Source organism: Elephantulus edwardii, unplaced genomic scaffold (genome assembly GCF_000299155.1).
Source record: "Elephantulus edwardii isolate Elephantulus edwardi_28Jun2011 unplaced genomic scaffold, EleEdw1.0 scaffold00222, whole genome shotgun sequence".
NCBI classification, from domain to species: domain Eukaryota; kingdom Metazoa; phylum Chordata; class Mammalia; order Macroscelidea; family Macroscelididae; genus Elephantulus; species Elephantulus edwardii.
In genome coordinates, this window is record NW_006399972.1 from 1,575,284 (window position 1) to 1,599,799 (window position 24,516).

At 40.7% G+C, this 24,516-nt stretch overlaps 1 pseudogene; it reads right to left on the reverse strand.

The window, feature by feature from the left end:
• Positions 1-4,319: 4,319 nt before the first annotated feature.
• LOC102849427 overlaps positions 4,320-24,516 on the reverse strand; it is a 74,830-nt pseudogene continuing 54,633 nt past the window's right edge.

Below are 24,516 nucleotides of genomic sequence, written 5' to 3' on the forward strand. Positions count from 1 at the left end.
ATGAGCTTTGTGAAGATAAAGGGATATCATCTGTGAAAAGAGCAAAATACCATTTCAAAAATAAGAGAGAAAGAAAAGACAAAAATGGTTGTCAGAAGAGACTATGAAAGTTGTCCTAGAGCACTGAGAAGCCAAAACAAAGGGAAGAGATGCTGAACAGAAGATTTCAAAGGGCAGCTCAAGAAGACAAAGCAAAGTATTATAACAGAATGTGCAGAGAACTGGAATTGGAGGATAAAAGGGGAAGAATTTACTCACTATTTCTCAAACTGAAAGAATTGAAAAACAAGTTCAAGTCTCAAGTTGCAATACTGATTACTGAGAGATGCTATGGGCAAAATATTGAATGATCCAGGAAGTATCAGAAGAAAGAGGTAATAGATAGACTGATAATACCAAAAAGAATTGGCTGACACTGAAATATTTCAGGAATATCATATGATCAAGAACCAATGTTAATGAAGGAAGAAGTTGATGCTGCACTGAAGGAACTGGCCAAAAATAAGGCCCCAAGACTCGATAGGATACCGATAGGTGTGTTTCTAACAGATGCAGCCCTGAACGTGCTCACCAGTCTATGCCAGGAAATTTGGAAGACAGCTACCTGGCCAACTGACTGGGAGAGGCCCATACTTATTCCCATTCCCAATAATGGTGATCCAACAGGATGTGGAACTGTCAAACAATATCAGTAATATCACATGCAAGCAAAACACTGCTGACAGTTATAAAAAATGTCTAGAATACTACATAGAGGGAGAACTCCCAGACATTCAAGCTGGATTTAAAAGCGGCTTTGGCACTAGGGATATCATTGCTGGTTTCAGATGGTTCCTGGCTGGAAGCAAAGAATACAGAAAAATGTCTACTTGTGCTTTGTTGATTACGCAAAGGCATTAGACCATATGGATTATAGCAAATTATGGCTAACTTTCAGAAGACTGGGGATCCTAGAACATTTGATTGTCCTCATAGGAAGCCTATACCGATCAAGAAGCTGCTGTGAAAAAAGGGCAAGGGAACACTATATGGTTTAAAATTAAGATGAGGTGTCTCAGAGTTATATCCTTTCTCCATACCTCTTCAATGTGTATACTAAATAATCTGAGAAGATGAACTCTATGAAGAAGAATGTGGTATCAGGATTGGACAAAGCCTTATCAACAAATTACATTATGCAGATCTCATAACCTTGCTTGCTGAAAGTGAGGAGGACTTGAAGCATTTTCTGCAGAAGATCAAATAATACAGCCTTCAATATGGATTGCACCTTAACCTTAATAAAACAAAAATTGTTAACCACTGGACTCATAGGCAACATCATGATAGATGGAGAAAAGTTTAAAGTTGTCAATTACTTCATTTCACTTGGATCCACAATCAACAGACTTGGTACCAATAGTGCAGAAATAAGAAGACTTATTTCATTGGAAAAGTCTACAGTCAGGGACCTCTCCAAATTATTGAGGAGCAATGATGTCAGTTTGAAGACGAAGGTGCCCCTTATTCTGGCCATGGTCTTTTCAACTATTTGCTATACCTCTGAGAGCTGGCAATAAATTAGGATGGCAGAAGAAGAATTAATGCCTTTGAGTTGTGGTGTTGGAGAAGAGTACCAAATGGACTTCTCATGGACTGACAAAAGTACAAATAGGTATGTCTTGTAAAAAGTGTAGCCAGAATACTATTTGGAGGCAAAAATGGCAAAGCTTCACCTCACATACTCTGGATATGTTGCTAGAAAAAGCTATTTCTTAGAAAGGGACGTTGAATTGGGAAAGATGAAGGTTCAGTGAAAGAGAGGAAGATGCCCAACAAGATGGGTTGACATAGTAACTGCAGCAATGGGCCTGAGTGCCTCAGAAATTATGAAGATGGCACAGTACAGAACAGGATTCAGTCTGTTATTATAGGGTCCCTGTGAATCATGCTCAACTTGTTAGCACCTAACAATAACCTTTTAGATCCATTGCCATCAAGTTAGAAATGACTCATAGCTGATCCTTCAGTGACTTTTCAGAGGCTGTATACTACATTGGGAGGAGACTGCCTATCTTTCTCTCGCAGAGTAGCTGGCAGATTTGAAATACCTGCATTTGAATTGGCAGTATAACACCTTACCAGATTTATCTTTTATACATACTTAATATTTATTTTTAGCAAATAATCCAAGAAGCTGGAATATTTGAAGAAAAATGTATACCAGGATTCAAGGAAGACTCAGCAACAACCTGTGTTTTGCAGATGGAACAACCGTGCTTGCAGAAAGTGAGGACGACTTTAAGTATATGCTGCAAAAAATAAATAAATCAACCAAAGACTACAGTCTTCAACATAGATGACATCTCAAGGAAAACAAAAATCCTCAAATCCTCACTGCTGGACCAACAGACTACAACATCATGATAGGTCAAGAAAGGATTGGAGATGTGAATAATTATCCCCTCAATTGTGACAGATGAAGGAAAGAACTATTTAAAAGGAATATATGATTACTCACTATTTGTATGACAACAGTCCATAAAAAAAGGTGCATAGCAAAGTGAACTGGGGGAGGGGCAAGCGGAAGGGAGAAAATTATGCAATAATGAGGCTTTGGCTTTATTCTTTGAGACCCTAGAAGTCATGCCCCCCCTCATTTCATGCAGCTTTCCTTCCAGTGTTTCTTCCAGCTGATCTCCAAGCTACTCCAGGGATAGTGCTTATCTTTGTGTGTGTGTGTGTGGAAAACCAGAGATGTAGCCCCTTTGACCTGTTTCCTGCCTTTAGAATTTCAGCCGGGCTTTTGCTCTCTAACTTCAGCCCCTTTAATCTAAACTGATTAATCTAAACTGATTTTATACTGTGGAAAATAAAAGTGAACTGGAGGGATAGGGAAGAAGATGTGCAACAATGAATTAATGAAAAAATCCAACTTTTCTGTAAACTTTCATTAAAATCATTAAAATTATTTCTTTTATATTTTATATTTTTAAAAGAAGACAGTATTCATCTATGTATTTTGCATAACGATTCTATCAAGTCTAGAGGCTCTGTTGTCATGTTATTAAAATCAGTTAAGCAAAAAAAATCACAGAAAAAGATGCTAATTATTTCATTTTTTCATTGTACTTGGATCTACAATCAATACTCATGACAGCCACAGTCTAGAAATCAGAAGATGTGTTGCTGCTGTCAAAATCCTTGGCAACATTCCACAGAACGATAATATCTATCAGTCTAAAGAATAACGTGCACCTGGTCCAAGTCATGGTATTTTCAATCGATTCCTATACATCTGAATATTGGACAATGAATAAGGAAGGCTGAAGAATCAATACCTTTGAATTATGGTATTGAAGAAGAGTTCTGAAAAATCTCATGGGTGCCTAAAAATATGAGCATGTCTTGGTGGAAATGGAACCAGAGGCAAAGATGGTGAAACCTCCTCTCACATGACTTGAGCATGTTAACAGGAAGAACTAATCCTCAGGAAAGACGTCCTACTGGGAAAAGTCAGAGGAAGATCCTCAGCAAGGTGGGCTGACACAGTGACTGGGACCTTGGGCTGGAATATCAGATAGTGAGGTTGGGACGGGATGGGGCAAGGTTCAGAACTGTGCTTCTTAGGGTGCCTTTGAATCATAGTCAATCAGATAACACATAACAACAGCAATAACTTTTCAGTCAAATTAATCTGAACATCTAACAATAAATTAATAAAAATAAGTCCATTTTCCAACAACAACTTATCAAGCACTTACCAACTTGTGCAATGTTGTGTTGAATTTTGAATTGCAAACCACCTTTGCAATTAATCTTTGCTTTTACCAGTGAGCCACTATGCTTTTTTTGTTTTAAATCAATTGGTTCTTTCACTTTAACTTTTCTTTACTTTGATTCTAAATGGACATATCATTGAAATTCTTTATTTGATATAGTGGTGGAACTTTCTTGTTGTTGTTGTTGTTGCAGTTCATAGAGTTTCTGGAGGCAAGCCATTTTTGAATTGGATGCCACTCCTGCTTCCAAGTTTGTTTTAATTGGGAAGCTCCAGCAAACACTGTCCACCATGGGTAACCATTATCACATTTGGCACATCAGTGTTACAGCAACCACGAGTTACCTCTGTACAGTAATTCACAGAACAGTGCTATACCACCTAGAAGAATATTTGAAAAAAGAAATATGAACCAGGCCTTACACATGAAAATTAATATATTAAAAGAAAATAATTTGTTTGTGTGTGATTGAAAATGCCCCACTTACCACAAATGGCACAAGTAACGTATTTCACATAAGTGAAACAATTTTGAGAAGTATGACAGTCTTTGCTGTCATTAAGCTTTTACATCTGAGGGAAGAGAACGGAAAGAGAAATTTTCACAGGAAATGGATAAATGGTCAACAAGGCAGACTGTAATTAAATACCAAAGTGTATGACCCAACTGGGAAAGAGCATGTGAGGTCAGAGAAGCTGAGGGGGAATAGAAGAGCTGACTGGTAAGGGAGAATTTATCCAGAATGAATACACTGAATTGGAGATGGTTCCTCCAAAGGCTATGAAAAGCTACAGGGCAAATGGTGAACTTAAGCTCTAATACTTCTGCCCCTTCAGTCTCAGCTGCTTTTAACCTTTGCCATCTATATTTGTTACCTAGGGCTGCTGTAACAAATACTACCACGAAGTGGGTAGAACTATACAGAAATGTATTGTCTCACAGTTCTGGAGCATTTAAATTCATACTGTCCATAGGGCTGTGTTTTGTCCAAAGGATCCAGGTAATAGAATCCTCATTGCCTTTGAATAGTAACCAACTTATAACTGACACACCCAGCCTCCAGCCAGTTTTTAGAGGCTGTTAATTGCAAGAGAGGAGATTGTCCATCTTTTTCCTATGGAGCTGCTTGTGTATTCAAACTGCTGGAGAGATGCCACATTCAGGTTAACAGCATAACTGCCGATGGGCAAGGCCAAAGTGTTAACCCCACTGGGAAGATTTTTTTCTTCCTCTTCCAGTTTCTGATAATCCCTAGTATTCTTTGACCAGCAGCTGCAACCAAACCCTGTTTCTGTGTCTTTTTTCTTTTATAGGGAGGCAGATCATAAAGAATGATCTATGATAGTGTCTTTATTGTCTTACAAGAAGAATACCAAAGTGGGCTCTCTGCTCCTCATTGATCAAGATTGCCCTCTCTTCTTGTGCAGCCTCAGCCGCATCCCTGAGACACGATGGTGAAGGTCGGAGTAAACGGATTTGCATTTGGCCGTATTGGGCGCCTGGTCACCAGGACTGCTTTTCACTCTAACAAAATGGATATTGTCGCCATCAATGATCCCTTCATTGACCTCAACTACATGGTCTATATGTTCCAATATGATTCCACCCATCGCAAGTTCAATGGCACTGTCAAGGCTGAGAATGGGAAGCTGGTCATCAATGGGAAAGTTATCACTATCTTCCAGGAGCCAGATCCCGCCAACACCAAGTGGGGTGATGCTGGTGCTGAGTATGTTGTGGAGTCCACTGGTGTCTTCACAACCTTGGAGAAGGCTGGGGCTCACTTGAAGGGTGGTGCCAAATGGGTAATCATCTCTGCTCCTTCTGCTGATGCCCCCATGTTTGTGATGGGCGTGAACCATGAAAGGTATGAAAACTCTCTCAAGATTGTCAGCAATGCCTCCTGCACCACCAACTGCTTGGCTCCCCTGGCCAAGGTCATCCATGACAACTTCGGCATTGTAGAGGGACTCATGACCACAGTCCATGCCATCACTGCCACCCGGAAGACTGTGGATGGCCCCTCTGGAAAGCTGTGGCGTGATGGCCGTGGAGCTGCCCAGAACATCATCCCTGCATCTACTGGCACTGCCAAGGCCGTGGGCAAGGTCATCCCTGAACTGAATGGGAAACTTACCCCATAGCTTTCCATGTCCCCACCCCCAATGTGTCAGTTGTGGACCTGACCTGCCGTCTGGAGAAAGTAGTAAAGCAGGCATCAGAAGGGCCCCTCAAGGGTATTCTGGGATACACTGAAGAGAAGGTTGTCTCCTGTGACTTTAATAGTGACACCCACTCTTCCGCCTTTGATGCTGGGGCTGGCATTGCCCTGAACGACCACTTTGTCAAACTCATTTCCTGCTATGACAATGAATTTGGCTACAGCAACTGGATAGTCAAACCTGATGGTTCACATGGCCTCCAAAAAATAAGATCCCCTTGGACCACCAGCCCCAGCAATAGCACTAGAAGAGAGAGAGACCCTCAGCTGCTGGGGAGTCCTTGCCCCAACTTGATCCTCCCACACACTGAGAATCTCAGCCCTGACACAAGTTTCCATCAAATCCCCCTGAGAAAGGGGAGGGGCTTGGCGAGCCCATCTTGTCATGTACCATCAATAAAGTACACTGTACTCAGCCAAAAAAAAAAGAAAAGAAAAAAAAGAAGAATACCAAAGTGGATGGCTTCAGTAAATAGAAATTTATTTTCTCACAGTTTAGAAGACTGAAGTCTGAGTTAAGGGTTCCAGCTCTTTTGGAAGGCATTCCCTCTGTGTCAGTTCTGGAGGAAGGTCTTTATATTCTTTTAGCTTCTGTCCTCCCTGTATTCCTTGGAGATTGTCATGTATCTTGGCATCTATCTTTTCTTGGATCTAGAAGTTCCCCTGTATATGGACCTTGAGTCCAAAGATGTGCTCTACTCTTTTCTTGGTACAGGTCCACTTCTTTCTCTTCTTGATTCATTCTCCTTTATAAAATACAGGGTATTCCAGATCACACAGCAGGGAAACTCACCTTCACAGGAACAGGGCTGTGATGGGATTGAGAGGATTGCATTCTAGCCTTAATTTATTTTTTTTACAACTGATTTGCTTATTAAATCATGTTATTGTGTACCATCGAGTTAAGATTACCCATCTTTCTCCCTCAGAGTAGCTGGTGAATTCCAACCAAGTACCTTTGTGTTGGCAGCACAATTCCTTACCATTAAACCACCAGAAGCTCCCTTGTTAGGTCTTGTTGGGAACTGTCAAGTCAGAACCAATCCATAGCTAAACCCTCCAGTGAGTTTTCAGAGGCAATTCATTGCTTAGGAGGAGAATTCCCACCTTTCTTCTGTGAAGCAGATGGTAGATTCAAACTTCATACCTTCAGGATTGCAGAGTAGCTTCTTAATACTAGGGCCACCAGAGCTCTCTAAGATCACATGGAATCATTATATAGCTCCTTAGGTCATAGGAGAGCATTATATTACTGCCATGTTACATCGTTGTGTCTAAAACACTGAAAAATATGGTCCAGTCAAGTGAACTCATGACATTTTGCAAGTCACAATTCAAGCCATGCATCTATTAAGACCTCATGTTCATTGATAGCATCTTCTGTGCCTATTTTCAAGCACAGGCATTGTCACCCCAAGTAAGTGTTGAAATACTAAGCCTCATAATTCATCCAATGGAAGTAGGTGTGTCAGAGACAGTGAGATTGGCTTAAGTTAAGACAGGGTTCAGAACTATGTGATTCACAAGTGACTCAACAGCACAAAACAGCAACAGTGTAATATATCTTCTATTATATAACTGGCTTTCAGATATTTTGTTCATAGGGTTGCTATGAGACATATGACTTGATGGCAACTAACAACAGCAACATTATATAACTGTAATCTACTTCCTAAATAACAAGCCTCCAGAAACTCTATGAACTTTGATAAATGTCAATAGTTGTAGAGGGGCTTCAAGCCTTTTGTTCATAGGGTCGCTATGAGTTGTACTTGACTCGAAGGCTATCAACAACAACAATAATGCAATTATCTTCCATAATGCAATCTTATGTAACACAATCAATCAGGCCCTCCAAAACCTAATCACCCCTGAGTAATAGAAAAAGCAGCAGATTAACACATTTGTATAGTTAGTAAAACTCAGGTAAACATCTTTCTGGTATTCTTTGCTTTCAGCCAAGATTCATCTGACATCAGTAATGATATCCCTTAGTTCCACATTCTCCTCTGAATCTAGCATGAATTTTTTACAGTTTCCTGTTAATGTACTGCTGCCAGAGGCATATCTATGGAAAATAGTGCTTCTGGCAAGCACTGAAATTGTGTCTGTCTAACACCCAATAATAACTTTATAATGATAATCTAATAACCGTACCATCATAAAGCTCAAAAATAGAAGTCAAGTTCATCCATCTCTTATTTAACACATCATAGCACTACGTAACAGTTACATTGGTAGTGTCATTGCTTTTATTGCTGAAAATTGGTTTAAGATGTACTTAAACTTTGTGGTTTTGTTGTTGTTGTTATTTTTTTTTTTAGTTACTTGGAGCAGGGCTGCTAACCAGAAAGCCAGCAGTTTGAATTCATCAATCACCATGTGGAAAAAAGTGGACAGCCTTGGAAATACAATGGAAGGTAACGGTGAGCCAGACTCTATTCAATAAGCAGAGGGTTTGGGTTTTCTTTTTTTTTTATTAATTTTAATGAACATTTACAGAGATTTTGGATTTCCATTCATTCAATGTTGCACTTTTTTCTCCCCGCCCCATTTCGCTCCTCTCTTTCAAAAGCAAAAGTAAACTTCTTCGTGGGGTTGGGTTTTCGATTGCTCTTTGCATACTCAGCAGGATGAGATCACTCAGTCCGCCTTGATGAATGGAGGCTCTCAAATAGGAAAGATTCTCCCCCAACACAATTAGCTGATTAATTTGCTAACTGACCTCCCAAAGTCAGAGACATAATTATGAACAATAACGCTTATGGCAATTAAGCTGTTGAATGATCACTTACAAATGACAAAGGAAACAGTGACAAATAGAATCTGTTCATTGTCCACCCCTCCATATACCGTATCTGCCATGCCTTAGACCTCCAAACGCTGGAACCATTTTTCAATTATCTTCAGTAAAATTTTACTTGTGTGTGATATTAATAATATTGTTCTATAATCTCTGCATTTTCAAGTCGCCTATTTTTTTGAATGTTGTTATTGTTAAGTGCCATTGAGTCATAGACGATTCATAGTGACTTTATGAACAAAAGACCTGAACACTTGTGTAACTTTCATCTTCTCTCCAAGTTCATAGAGTTTCCAGAGACAAACTATATCAGAAGTGGTTGCCACTCCTGCCTCCAAGCTTGTTTTAATTGAGGAGCTCCACCAAACACTGTCCAGCATGGGTAACCATTATCGCATTTGATACATCAGTGTCACAGTGGTCAGCTTCACAGCAACCACAACTTACATCCCTATAGCAAATAGACAGACCAGTGCTATACCACTTAGAAGAATGTTTGACCAAAAACAATTAAAACCAGGCCTGAGGGTCACAAATTAAAATTGCCCACCTTTGTCTTGATAGCATAACTTTCTATCCACTAGGCCAACAGAGCTCTCACATTGTTATTGTTGTTAAGTGCTGTCAAGTCATAGACAACTCATAGCGAACCTATGAATGAAAGACCTGAACATCTGTATAACTTTCATCATCTCTCCAGGTTTATAGAGTCTCAAGAGCAAGCTATTTTGGAATGGACAAAGTATCAATCTCTTCCAGACAGTCAGCCTAGTCATTGTACTCCAAATGTTTTGATGTAGCCAAGTGACAGATTCCAGCATTGTATCTGTTTGCTGAACCATCTCCTTTTTTTTTATTCTGACAATTCCTAAAGCCTTATTTCCCCCCAAAGAAACTTAAACTTGTTCTTTCAATACCATCTGTTCCTGATCGTATGACACACTGTTGACCAATTCTTTTTAAAACAGTAACAATATATTTTCAATGCTTCCTCTGTTATTCAATGTTTTGGCCTGTATAATCTATAAATATCGCATATCAAGACTTAAATTTTCTCCTCAGTTATTTTAGTTTGAGAAACACCAAGACTGCTCTCCTTTTTTTAACACATTTCCTTTTTTAATTGATATTTTAAGGAAAGTTTATAGAGAACTTGGACTTCCATTCATTCATTATTGCACATTTTCCTTCCTGCCCACCCTTCCCCTCCCAGTTCACTTTTATCTTTGAAAAGAAAAAAAAATCCATCATTACTTGTGTTACTTTATTTTGTGTACTCAAGTGTCCCTTTATCATTTCCTATTTAAATCTTTTACACCAGTTTATTCCAATGGATAGAGCCCCTCTACACCCAAGAGTACATTTCAGAGCCTCTTCTGACATGGACATACTCTTTTTATTCTTTCTTTCCTGTGTTTTTAAGGACACTTTGCTTTCTTCATGGATGATAGTCTCTGGTCTCTAGTCATTAGTAATCAATATTTCAAATCTACTTTTTCCATCCTGTGTTTTATTAATGAAATATGTTGTCCTATCGCACCACACAATAAAATCTCACCCAGACCCAGACCCTCCATCCTTTCCCTCATTCCCTTAGCCAGCGCTGCACAAGAGCTCCAGGATTCCCTGCCCACTGGTCATTATGGAGTGTGTACATTGAATAGCAAACAGGGTTGTATCATCTGCATATCGTAGATTGTTGATAGATCTTCCACCAATCTTGACCCCACATTTCTCCTCATAGAGCCCAGCCTCCCGGATAATCTGTTCTGCATACAGGTTGAAAAGGTATAGAGACAGGACACATCCCTGGTGTATGCCCTTCCCAATTTTGAACCATGCAGTGTTTCCTTGCTCTGTTCTGACGACTGCCTCTTGGTCCCAGTAGAGGTTTCTCATTTCCACGATCAAGTGTTCTGGTATTCCATTCTTCTCAGAGTCAGCCACGGTTTGTTATGATCCACACAGTCAAACGCCTTTGCATAGTCAATGAAATACAGATAGACATTCCTCTGGTACTCCCTGCTTTCAGCTAAGATCCATCTAACATTAGCTACAATATCCATAGTACCATGATCCCTTCTAAACCCAGCCTGGACTTCTGGCAGTTCTCTGCTGATGTGTTGTTCCAGTCATTTTTGGATAATCTTCAGTAGAATCTTGCTTGCTGAAACTGAGGAGGACCTGAAGCACTTGCTGCAGAGAGTCAAGGACTGCAGCCTCCAATATGGATTGAGGTTCAATGTCAAGAAGACAAAGATTCTCACCACTGGACCAACTGGCAGCATCAGGATGGATGGTGAAGAGATTGAGATTTTTCACAGCTTCAGTTTGCTTTGCTCCAGTCAACACTCTTGGTACCAGTAGCCAGGAAATTAGAAGACGTATTGCCATGGGAAAGTCTGCTGTTAGGGACCTCTCCAAAGTACTGAAGAGCAATGGTGTCTCTTTGGAGACTAAGGTGCTTCTGATACAGGCCATGGTCTTTGCTGTCACCTGTTATGCATCAGAGAGTTAAACAATGACCAAGGTGGATAGAAGGAGAATTGATGCCTTTGAGCTGTGGTGCTGGAGAAGAGTATTGAGAATACCATGGACTGCTAGGAAAACAAACAGATTCATCCTGGGAAGGGTCAAACCGGGCTGCTCCTTGGAGGCAAGGATTCTAAGGCTCTGTCTAACATACTTTGGACATGTTGCGAGGAGGGACAGGTCCTTGGGGAGGGACATCATGCTTGGTAGGGTGGAGGGACAGAGCAGAAGTGGAAGGCCCTCTATGAGGTGAATTGATTCAGTGACTGGGGTAATCGGGATGGGTGTATCGGAGATGGTGTGATTCGCACAGGACAGAGCAGAGTTTAGGGCTGTTGCACATAGGGTCGCTACGAGTCACAAGTGACTTGACGGCACATAACAACAACAACAACATTGAGTAGCCATGTGGAAACCACTCAGGGTTTTTGTGGAGAAAAAATAACAAAACTGGAAAGAGTTGATCCAACTCCCAAAGGGATTTATTCGAGGACTTTGGCTACTTGCTCATTATTGTTGCTGTTATGTGCCATCAAGACCTTTGCAACTCATAGCAAGCTTATGTACAACACCTCTGAACCCTGCTCTATCCTGAGCTAACCTTATTATCTCTGACACCTATCCCCATTACCCCAGTCACTGAATCAATTAATCTCATTGAGTGTCTTGCTCTCTGGTGCTGTTCCACCACCCTCCCAAGTATGATGTCCCTCTCCAAGTACTGGTCCCTCCTTGCAACATGCCCATATCGTGTCAGAAGAAGCTTCAGAATCCTTGCCTCCAAGGAGTAGCCTGGTTTTGCCCTCTCAAGGACAAACCTGTTTGTTCTCCTTGCAGTCCCTTGTGTAGTCAATACTCTTCTCTAGAACCACAGCTCAAACTTAACAATTTTTCTCAGTTTCTTTTTTTTAAATTATTTCTATTATTTTTGTGTTTGTGTACCATCAAATCAGATCTGACTGGTACAGGAGGATATTGTCCGTCTTTCTCCAGCAGAGCATCTGGTGGATTTGAACCATGTACCTCTGGGATTACAGTGCAGCTAGAGCACCAGAGCTCCCTAGCTCAATTTCTTCCTCATCAGGATACATTCAAGCAAATTCTTCCTGAGCATTTGTGTTTCACAAATACTGATGCACTCCCTTAAGCTGTTCTGGGATGGAAAATCCCTGGTACTTCTTACATGCAACCTGAGTAATGGGGAGTTTTGGCAACAGACTGCAGTCAGCCAGGGTGAGCTCACTGCTATCCGGAAATTTATTCTAGATGCCTTTATCCTCAGACTTGGTTTCATCCACTCCTTCTGGGAGGGAGGATACCAAGTAATTGTCCAAAATCTTTAGAGCTTTAGGAGACCCTTCTCTAGATTATTATTGACTACTGGGTTTAAATTCTTGATGTAGGAAGAAAATTTGGCAAATATGTCCAGACCAGCTGTGTTTGATTTAGGGTTCAAAGCTGCCAGTTTGGGGTAGCTGGCGGGGCACAGCATAGTCTCCAGGAATTCCTTGATCTTGTTGGTGTCTGTGTGCATTTCAGAGCTTTATAGCAGAAATGGGGGCTGCCCTCCCGGGAATAGCTTCTGCACAGCCTCTTTCCACCTCTTGAGGTCAACAAAGATGACATTAAAGGTGACTCTTTTGAGCCATGGCATCATGAACAGTCTCTGGTTGAAGGAACAGTTCCCAATCTTGGCCCCGTCACTGCCATCCTTCATGAACAATCCAACTTGTGGTTGTTCTTCAGCCTGGTTGAAATGGGGACCAGGAAGTGGCTGTTGCTGGGGGAATCCTCAATTATATTCTTGACACAGCCTCTAAATTTGTGTGGGATATACTTGATGTCAAAAGAAGATGGAAGGAGTAGATAGAGTCACTGTACCCAAAAGAACTGGATTACACAGAAGTATTTCATGTAACAACATATGAGGACATTGGGGAAGTCTGCTGTCAGGGATCTTTCAAAAGTGCTAAAAAGCCATGATGTCAGTCTACGGACAAAAATGTTCCTGATCTAGGCCATGCTCTTTGCAATTTTCTTGCTATATGTCAGAGAGCTGAACAACAATCAAGGATGACAGAAGAAGATTTGGTGCCTTTGAGATGTGGTGCTACAAAAGAATATTGAACATACCGTGAACTGCCAAGAGAACTAACAGGTCTAACCTTGAGAGGGTGAAACCAAGCTCTTATTCCCAGTGATTTGGAGCATTTCTTCATATGTCCATCAGCCGTTTGAGTATCTTCCTCTGTGAAAATTATTTCCATGTCTTTTACCCATTTTGTAATTGGGTTATCATACTTTTTCTTGTAGAGGCCCAAGAGTATTCTATAAGCTTTTGTTATGAGACTCTTGTTTGAGATAGTATTATCAAATGTTTGTTCCCAGTGAGTAGGTTTTCTTTTCACCCAGTTGGAAAAAGTTTTTTTATGAACACAGGGATTTAATTTTTAGAGGAGACAGGATTTTGGGGATTCCATCTCCATCTCCAACTCCATCTACATCTCACATACTTTGAGATTGTCTTTGGAGAAAGATAGCATGTTTGGAAGGATAAGAAGACTCCAGTTAGATGTACTAACCTAATAACTGGACTAATTAGGGTAGGTGTGTCAGCAACAGTGAGATTGACTCAGGACAGAGCAGGGTTTAGAGCTATTGTGCCTGGGGTCGCTATGAGTCCTAGTCAACTCAATGACACATTAATAACAACATACTCAATGTTATATTTTAGCTCTCATTGTCTTGCTTTATTTTCTTCTGCTTTGATTTGTACTTCCATATGAGCTAGTACTATCTCACAGTTGGCCCCTGGCCTCACTCTGCCTGATGATGTTAAGATTCTCTGTCATCTCTTTCCATGGATATCATCAGTTTGATTCCTGTGTGTTCCATCTGGCAAAACCCACTTGCATAGTCATTATTTTTGTTGTTCAGAAAAGAAGTCTTTCCAGTGAATAGGTTACTGGTCTTGCAAAATTCTATTATGCAATTTTTGGCATCATTTTGCATCATTGTGGATATATTATCCAACTCTCAATCCTTTTTGCTTCCAACTTTTACTCTTCAGTCACCATTAACTATCAATGCTTCTTGATTGTATGCTCAATCAATTTCAGATTGTAGGAGTTGCTAAAAACTTCAGTTTCTTCCCTTTTTTGACATTAGCAGTTAGTGTGCAAATTTTAATAATAGTCATTAACTGGTCTTCCTTGTATATGACAGGATATTATCCTATAACTCACAGGGCTATTCTGCTGGATAAATCTTCAAATACTCTTCTTAAGAACAAATGTGATGCCATTCCTCTTCATTTTGCCTTTTCCAGGAGAGTATACCATGTGATTTTTCAAATCCAAAATTATCAATACGGGTCTATTTCAGATCACCAATCTAGGATATCAATCTTCATGCATATCACTTAATATTTTAAAACTTCCAACTTTTCATAAATTCATACTCTATACAATCCATGTTCCAATTACTCCTGATTATTCTGCAGCTGATTCTTGTCCTTTTGAGTCATGCCACGTCAGTAAATGACCTCCTGAAAGCTTTCCTCTCCTCACGTCTCTAAGGTGGACTCTGCTTCGAGAGGCGGCTCTTTCTTGGCTGTCCTTTGACTGCCTTTCAACCTGAGGGGCTCATCTTCTGACAGTGTGTCAGGCAACATTCCGCAGTTCCCATAAGGTTTTCCCTGATCAATCCTCTCAGAAGCATATTTCTAGGTCCTTCTTCCATATTTATATTTGTCTGGAAGTTCCACTGAAACTTGTCCACCATGGGTAACTCTGCTGGTATTTGGGATTTTGGAAGCACAGTTTCTGCATCTCTACAACATGCAAGCCACCGCTGTACAACGAAATGACACACATGTGGTCTGACATATGAACCTAGGCAATAAGCTGTGGCTGGAGGAGGGGGTCCTGTGACTTTCTGGGTCCTTTGAGGTCCAATTGCACTTCTTAACTTCCAAGAGATTTCCCTGTGTACTTTGAAAAAAGCTGGCTGGATAAACTTGTAGCTAATGATTTCCAAATTGTAAGTTAAAAGAAGATATGAACCTGATAAGTGTGTGAGTGGAAAACAAGATTTTGAAGAGCACAGAGAATGTAGATAAATTTCCAGGTTATTATTTCCCAAGTCATTCCTTAATAAATCTATGTTCAGAAACCCCAGTTTAGGCAAACTTCTTTACTCATTGTTATTGTCATATACAATCTAGTCAGGACTGACTCCAGGGTTTTCAGAGGAAGTAAATCACATGAGAATTGATTGCCCGTCTTTCTCCAACCCAGCAACTAGTGGACTTGAACCAGGTGCCTTTGACTACACAGCAGTGCTGAAAGCTGGCTCCTCAAATGTTACCTCCCAAATGACAGAGAAGACAACCAGCCAGTCAGTTGTGAAGTCAGCCTGACTCACAGAGATCCTGTTTGTGTCAGAGTTGTTGTTAAGTGCCATCGAGTCAAATACAACACGTAGGAACTCTATGAACAACAGATCCAAGCCCTGACCTGTCCTGTGCCACCCTCATCATTTCTGACATTCTCCAGGCCATTGCAGAAGTTACAGTGCCAATCCACCTCATGACGGTAAAGTGATTGTTTCCAAGTAGAATTATGTCCAAGTAGATAGGATTTTTCAATGGCTGGTTTTTTATGAGTAGATCACCAGGCCTTTTTTCCCCAGGTGGCTCTGAGAAGACTCAAACCTCCAAATTTTTGTTTAGCAACGAAGCACATTAATTGTTTGCACCACCTAAGGGGCCCACTTATTTATATTCTTTGAACAACTTCTGCAAATTCACAAAGTTATGAGATTTAAGACTAAAAAAGAAAACTATGTCTCTGCTATCAAGTTGATTCTAACTCATAGCTATTCTGTAGTAGACTGCTTTGTCGTTTTCTTTTTTTATTGGTTTGCTTACAAAGTTCATATACATTATGCTTCACACCATTCCTCATTCACATTGTGTTTCATACAATCATTCCTTTGCATTATGTTTTATAAAATCAGTCACCATTTTCAGAGGCACAGTAGCTGGTGGACTTGAACATCTGACCTTTCCTGAATAGCTGATTTTTTTAACCATTGTGCTACCAAGTGGTTTTTTAAAATAAGTCTCCTAAAAATTATTTCTACCCAGTTTATTCTGACTTATAGCTGAACATCCATTGAGCTTCTGAGGCCGTAAATCATAATGCCCACCTTTCTTCCCCAGAGCCAATGATTGATTCAAACCACCAGAAATGGGCAGCCGTTGAGTTAGCAACACAGCTGTCTATACTCTAAGGCCACCAGAGTTCAGGGGTTAAACATTATTGTTGTTATTATTGCATACCATTGGTTTGGAACTGACCCATCGTCGACTGTTTAGCAGATTTTCAGAGGCAGTAAATCCGTTGGGATGAGATTTCCCATCTTACTCCCTCAGCGCTGTGGATGGATTTGAACCTCATTTAGGGAGTTTCTGGTGTTCTAGTGGTAAGAAAATGCACTACAATCCCAAAGGCAGGAGTTAGACTGGACGACACACGACAGCAACCACTGTGTTGGCAGAGCAGTGTGTTAAATTGAACCCTTAAATCATCCAGATCAATATCCCCTGGCACATGATACTGCAGATGAGCAAACAGGACTCATCCTCTCGCTGACCCCAGGCGTGGAAGGGAGGAGGCCGCAGGGTGAGGAAGGCGCAGACGAGGCCTGAGAGGCAGGAAGGGTCTTGGAAGCAGCTCAGGTCCAACCACCCACCCCAGGCGCACTTGAATCTCCCTGCACAGAACAGATCCAAGCAAAACACACTCCTTTCAAAACATGGAGAAGCGTGGATCCAGAGTGCGTTTCATCAGCTCCAAAGCCAATTACAGTCCATCGAATCTAACCAAAGCTGGTTTCCTCGGGTGGCCCACGTAGAGGCCAAAGGGCCTTCCTGTGGTTCCCACTTAGCTCCATCAGAACACAAAGTTCCCGGGCGTCCCTAGGGCCAGCAGTTCAACTCCTGAAGAGTTAAGCTGCTGAATTTTTTCGTTTCCTCACCTCTCCTGATAATTATAAATGTGACACGCCAGTGAACTACAGCAAATGGGGAGAGTTCATCACTCATCCACAAAGAAAACAAAAAAGGAACACTCTGTATTTTACTTTCCCCTATGTGGATGACTTTCACTGGTGCCGCAAGAACAAAGGACTAGTATTGGGGAGGGGGGCGCGGATCTTCATGTTCACACTCCTTCGTTTATATAAATCCGGGTTTGCTCCATCTCTGCAAAACTGAGCTGCCAGGAGCTCTGTTCATGGAGAATCTGTGACTGCCCTCTGGAGGATTATTGCTGCTACTGCAGGTGAAACTGGCATTTAAAGCGGCATTTCAAGCAAACGTACGAAAATATCATGCATTATTAATAGGAGGGTAAATTTGCGAAAACACTTTAAATGTAGTTTGTCACAAACTGATAGAAGATTCTCTGAGTATTCTGTCTTAACTACTGTGTGGCCAAGAGCCATATTTGTTCAAAACAGCCTTGTTTGCAATCATCCCAAATTGGAAAAAAATGTGAATGTCCTCCAAGACTAAAGTAAAACAGATAGACAGATATAGATTAGATAATAGATGATAGCTAGATAATAGACAGCTAGATAATAGATAGATGATAGATAGATAGATGATATAGATAGATATGATAGATGATAGATAGATCGATAGATAGATATAGATGATAGATAGATATGATAGATAGATAATAGATAGATAGCTAGATGATAGAGTTAGATAGATGATAGATAGATAGATAGATAGATAGATAGATAGATAGATAGATAGATAGATATAGATGATAGATAATAGATAGATAGCTAGATGATAGATGATAGATAGATAGATAGATAGATAGATAGATAGATAGATACAGATGGATATTGTTGTTGAGTGCCCTCGAATCACAGGTGACTCATAGCGACCCCTATGAAGGAGAGTCCTCAATGCTTGGGTGTATTTCATCCTCTCTCCAGGTTCATAGGGGATAGATAGATAAATAGATAGATAGATAGATAGATAGATAGATAGATAGATAGATAGATAAAGAGGGATGGGAGAGAGAGATAAATTGCCATCAAATAGGAACTCAACTCATAGCAGACCCTTCAGTGGTCATTCCTTTCTCCATTGTCCCTCTTCTTCACCATATATGATATTTTTCTCCAGGAATGCCTGCCCCTCACCCGCCAACAGGCCCAGATTATGAGAGTTGAAGTCCTGGGAGCATTTCTTTCACGACAATTTGTTCATTTTCTGGCATCCCATGTGTTGTTGTTGTTAGGTGTCATCAAGTTGAATACAATTGGTAATAACTCTATAAACAACGGATCTGAATGCTGTCCTATCCTGGGCTGTTCTCACCATCTCTGATACAGTCGATCCTATTGTTGCAGTCACCATCTCAATCCATCTCATTGGAGGGGCCTTCCTCTGTTTTGCTGACCCTCTACCTTTCCAAGCATGATGTCCTCTCTAAGGAATAGTCTTTCCCAGAAACATGGCCAAAGCATGTAAGATAAAACATCACCATCCTTTCATCCAAGGAACACTCTGGCTGCATACTTTCCTTTCCTGTTTGTTCTTTAGGCAGTTTTTCATGAGATAGTGAGTTCTCTTCTCCAACACCACAACTCAAAGGCTTTAATTTTTCTTCTTTCATTCTTAGTCATTGTTTAACTTTCAGATGGATAGCAAGTGACTGAAAAGACCATGTCCTCAAATGAACACACCTTAGTCTTCAAACTGACACCATTGCTCTTCAGTATTTTGGAAAGGTCCCTCCAGCAGCCTTGCCCAAAGCATTATGTCTCCTTATCTTGTGACTGTTGGTATCAGAAATGTTGATTATGGATCCAAGTAAGATTAAATCACTAATAATTTCACTCTTTTCTCCATCTATCATGATGTTGCCTATTGATCCAGGGGTAAGGACTTTGTTTTGCTTGATTTTGAGATGCAATTAATTAATCTTTGGTTTTCTGTAGCAAGCACTTTAGGTCTTCCTCACTTTCAGCAGGCAAGGCTGTGTCATCTGAGTAATGCAGGTTGTTAATGAGTCTTCCCCTGATCTTGATGATACAACAGCCCATAGCATATTCAATATTTTTGCAAAACTCACAATTCAAAGGCACCAATTCTTCTTAAGTCTTCTTTATACATTGTCCAACTTCAACAGGCATAAAAGGCCATCAGAAATGCCACGGATTGGGTCAGCTATGCCTTAGGCCTCAAAGTTATATTTTCGCTCTTTTGAACTACGAAGAGGTCCTTTGTAGATTCTCCCAAAGAAATACATATATTGCTGACTTCCTGGCTGCTGTCTCCTTTGGTGCTGATTGTGGATCCAAGCTAAATGAAATCCTTGACAGCTTTGATAATTTCTCCATTTACCATAATGTTGCTTGCTCTTCAGGTTGTGAAGATTTTTGTGATTTTTGGTTGCGGTCTTTTGTCTACATCAGTAAATGCTTCAAATCTTCTTCATGTTCAGTAAGCAAAGTTGTATCATTTACATATCTCAAGAAATTGTCAGAAATTCAAGATGCATTTAAAAGAGAACATAGAACAAGAGGCATCATGACTGATGTCAGATGGATCTTGGCTGAAAAGAAAAAAATACCAGAAAGATATTTACCTGTGTTTTGTTGACCATGCAGAGGCATTCAGCTGTGCAGATTGTATCAAATCATAGATTTTGAGAATGAGAATTTCAGAACACCAAATTATATTCATGTGGAACCTGGACATGGACCTAGAAGCAATTGTTTGAACAGAACAAGGGAACAACTGCATGGTTTAGAATCTGGAAAAATTTGTGTCAGTGTTGTATGCTTTATCCATACTAATACAATCTGTATGCTGAGTCCATAATCCAAGGAGCCAGACTCTATAAAGAAAAATTTGACATCAAGCTTGGAAGAAGACTCATCAAACAAACCGGAATAGGCAGATGGCATAATTCTTTAAATAGAGAACCTCTTTTTGTGTAATACACTGAAAACATTTGAAGAGAAATATCATTACGCTGAATTTAAATGATATGGGGAAACGAACTTTGATTTAACTTGGTTTGGATTCTGTGGATGTTTTAAAAGAATACATTTAGATTCTTCAGAGATAGCAGCTGCTTTAAATAATGTAGAATCCTGGTTCTCACACAGTTTCCTCATGATGTAGGTAAATGAGAAATTTTTGGAGCTTTAGAAACCTTCATTCAATGATAGGTTCAGAGCACAATCCACAAACTCGGATGAATATGAAGTTTAACTTTTACAGTTTCTGTAATGAGCCCCCCGTTCCACAAGGGGGCAGAAACGTAATCTGAGTGGATGCATCCTTGTATCTCTTGTTGGCATTTAAAGAAGGAAGATTACTTAGGCAAGCTGCCACTTGATTTTAATCAGCCCCTCTGTCGTCTAGAGCATCTCTGGTGACACCTTCTGCAAGGCCTCCATTCGGGCCCTCAGCGCAATCGTCTAGTGTCACCGTGGACACATCGTCCTAGGGTCCCTACCCCAGGCGTCTTCCGGTCTGGGGCGCCCTCTGCTGGTGATGGGCTACTGATGCGCCTGCTTCTGAGGAATTGCATGAGACTATCCTAATCAGGCTAGTAGTCTTAGCTCCTTCAAAGCAAGAAGAGTGAGACTTCAGCTCATTTATTCTGGACACATAATCAGGAAAGACCAGTTTCTGGAAAAGGAAAGACCCTCAGTGAAATAAACTGACAAAACAATGAACTCAGTGCATTAGTGCATAACAGGGGTGGGGGGAAGAGATAGGGAGGAAAATGTGCAACAATGAATGACACACACACACACACACACACACACACACACCCAAAAAAAACAACAAACAAACAAAACACAACCTACCCTATAATGGACCCAACACTCTTGGTACCAACATCCAGGAAATTAAAAGACGAATTGCATTGGGAAAGTCGTTTGTCAGAGACCTCTCTGTACTGAAGTACTGAAGAGCAATGATGTCAGTCTGGAGACAAAGGTACACCTGATACAGGTCACGGTCTTTGCAATTACTTGCTATGCATCAGAAAGCTGGACAATGACGAAGGATGACAGAAGGAGAATTGATGCCTTTGAGCTGTACTGCTGGAGAAAGAGTATTGAATTGATATTGATTGCTAGAACAAACAAGTTAGTCCTGGAGAAGGTGAAGCCAGGCTGCTCCTTGGAGGTGAAGATTCTTCATCTAACATACTTCAGAAATGTTGAAAGGCGGGATAAAGCCTTGGAGAGGGACGTCATGATTGAGAGTGGAGGGACGGTGCAAGAAAGGAAGACCCTCTCATCGGTGGATTGATACAGTGACTGGGGTAATGGAGCTAGGAGTACCAGAAACAATAAGATTGGCACAGGATAGAGCAGGGTTTACGTTAGGGCTGCAACAACAACAATGGACTCAGACATCAAGAAGATAGTGCAGGTTTTATAACATTTCACTCAATAATATAGTGATAATTTTGTTGTTATATGCCATCAAGTCGATTATGACAGTGCCATCGAGTTGACTATGACTCATAATGACCCTTTGAACAATAGCTCTAAATCCTGCTCTATCCTGAGCCAGATATACTGTCTCTGACACACCTACTCAGCTATTGTGTAAGGCCATCTCATCAGGGACTTCCTCTCCCAGGCTGTCCTTCAACCTTCCAAACATCATATCCTTCTCCAAAATCCAGTCCCGTCTGACCACATGCCCATGTTAGACGGAGTCTCAAAATCCTGGGCTCCAAGGAACACCTTTGCTTTACCTTCGCTGGGACACACCTTTTCATTCTATATGGTATATTCAATACTCTTCTCCAGCACCGCAACTCAAAGGCATCAATTCTTCTTCTGTCATCCTTAGTAATTATCTAGCTCACTGATGCATTGCAAGTAATTGCAAACGCCATGACCTGGATCACACGCACCTTAGTCTCACTGTTGCTCTTCAGCACCCTGACAAGGTCCCTGACAGATGATTTCCCCTATACAATTCATCTTTTGATTTCTTGACTGTTGGTCAAGAATGTTGATTGTGGAACCAAGCAAGCTGAAATTGTTAACAATCTCAACCTCTACTCCATCTATTATGATTTCTGCCAGTGGGCCCAATGGTGAGAATTTTCATCTTCTTGATGTTGAGCTTCAATCCACATTGCAAAATTCAGTCCTTAACCCTCTGTAGCAAATGCTTCAGGTCCTCCACATTTTCAACAAGTAAGGTTGTTTGATCTGCATAACACAGGTTAATGAGTCTTCTTCCAATTCTGACCCAATGTGTATTAAGTCCAGCTCCTCACTTCTTCTCATAAAGCCCAGGCTCTCAAATGGCCTGTTCTGCATACATATTGAAAAGGTATGGAGACAGGACACATAGCTTGTTTAATTGCATTTTGATCTATTGTGCATTGCAGATGTTGTGGAGTTGTTTGGGTTTTGTTAGGGGTTTTTTGAGGGGGTTGTTTTTACAAATTGAAGGCATGTAGCAACAATTATGCATCAAGTAAGTAAAGGACATCATTTTCCCAACAACCTCTGCTCTCTTAGTGTTTTTATGTTACATTCTGGCAAAAGTTAATTTTTTTCCTTTTTAATTTATTGAGATTTTAATGAAAGATTGCAGAGATGTTAGCTTTCCATTAATTCAATATTGCACATTTTCCTTCCTGCGCATTTCTCCCGGCCAGTTCACTTTTCTCTTTGAAAAGAAAAAAATTCTTTCATTGTTATACAATCTCCACCACAGACCACTTTCTATTAAGCTCTTAGTCTGGACTCTTTTCATGCAAATAATACCTAATCATACTTGAAACGCTTGCTGCAGAGGGTCAAGGACTGCAGCCTTCACTGTGAATTGAGGCTCAATATCAAGAAGACAAAGATTCTCACCACTGGACCAATTGGTAGCATCAGGATGGATGGTGAAGAAATTGAGATTGTTGTTAACAACTCTAGTCTGCTTGGCTCCACAGTTAACACTCTTGGCACCAGTAGCTAGGAAATTAAAAGACATGTTGCGATGGGAAAGTCTGTTGTTAGGGACCTCTCCAAAACACCGAAGAGCAATGATGTCACTTTGGAGACTAAGGTGCATCTGATACAAGCTATGGTCTTTGCAATCACTTGTTATGCATCAGAGAGTTGGACAATGACTAGGGAGTATAGAAGGAGAATTGATGCCTTTGAGCTGTGTTGCTGGAGAAGAGTATTGAGGGTACCATGAACTGCTAGAAAAACAAACAGATTCGCCCTGGAGAGGGTTAAACTGGGCTGCTCCTTGGAGGCAAGGATTCTGGAGCTTTATCTGACATATTTTGGACATGTACTAAAGAGGGACAGGTCCTTGAAGAGGGACATCATGTTTGGGAGGGTGGAGGGACAGTGCAGGAGGAGAAGACCTTCTTTGAAGTGTATTGATTCAGTGACTGGGGTGATTGGGATGGGTGTGTCAGAGGCAATGCACTTGGCACAGGATAGAGCAGGGTTTAGGGCTGCTGTACATAGGGTTGCAATGAGTTGCAATCGAATAGATGGTAACAACAATAACAACAACATATCCCTTTTAGACAGTTCTCTCCCTCATTTGTTTCAATGCATGTACATTATTTATAGCTCTTTTCTTAGTTTTCCCCCAAACCCCAATGTCAGTCCCATTTTATAAAAGTGGCATTATACAGTATTTGTACTTTTGTGACTGAGATATTTCACTCAATATAATGTCCTCCAGGGTCACCCATTTTGTATAATATTTGATGAGTTCTTTGTTTTTCAATGCTGCATAGTATTCCATTGTGTAAATATACCGCAGCTTATCTATCCATATGTTTGTTGATGGGCACATGGCCATTTCCAACTCTTTGTTACTGTAAAAAAAAGCAACAAAAAATATAAGTGGTTCAAAATTGGGAAGGATGTACGCCAGGGATGTGTCCTATCTCCATACCTTTTCAACCTGTATGCAGAGCAGATTTTCTGAGAGGATGGGCTCTATGAGGAGAAGTGTGGTGTTAGCATTGGTGGAAGATCTATCAACAGTCTGCGTTATGCAGATGACACAATCCTGCTCGCTGAAACCGAGGAGGACCTCATGCACTTACTGCAGAGAATCAAGGACTGCAGCCTTCAATATGGACTGAGGCTCAATGTCA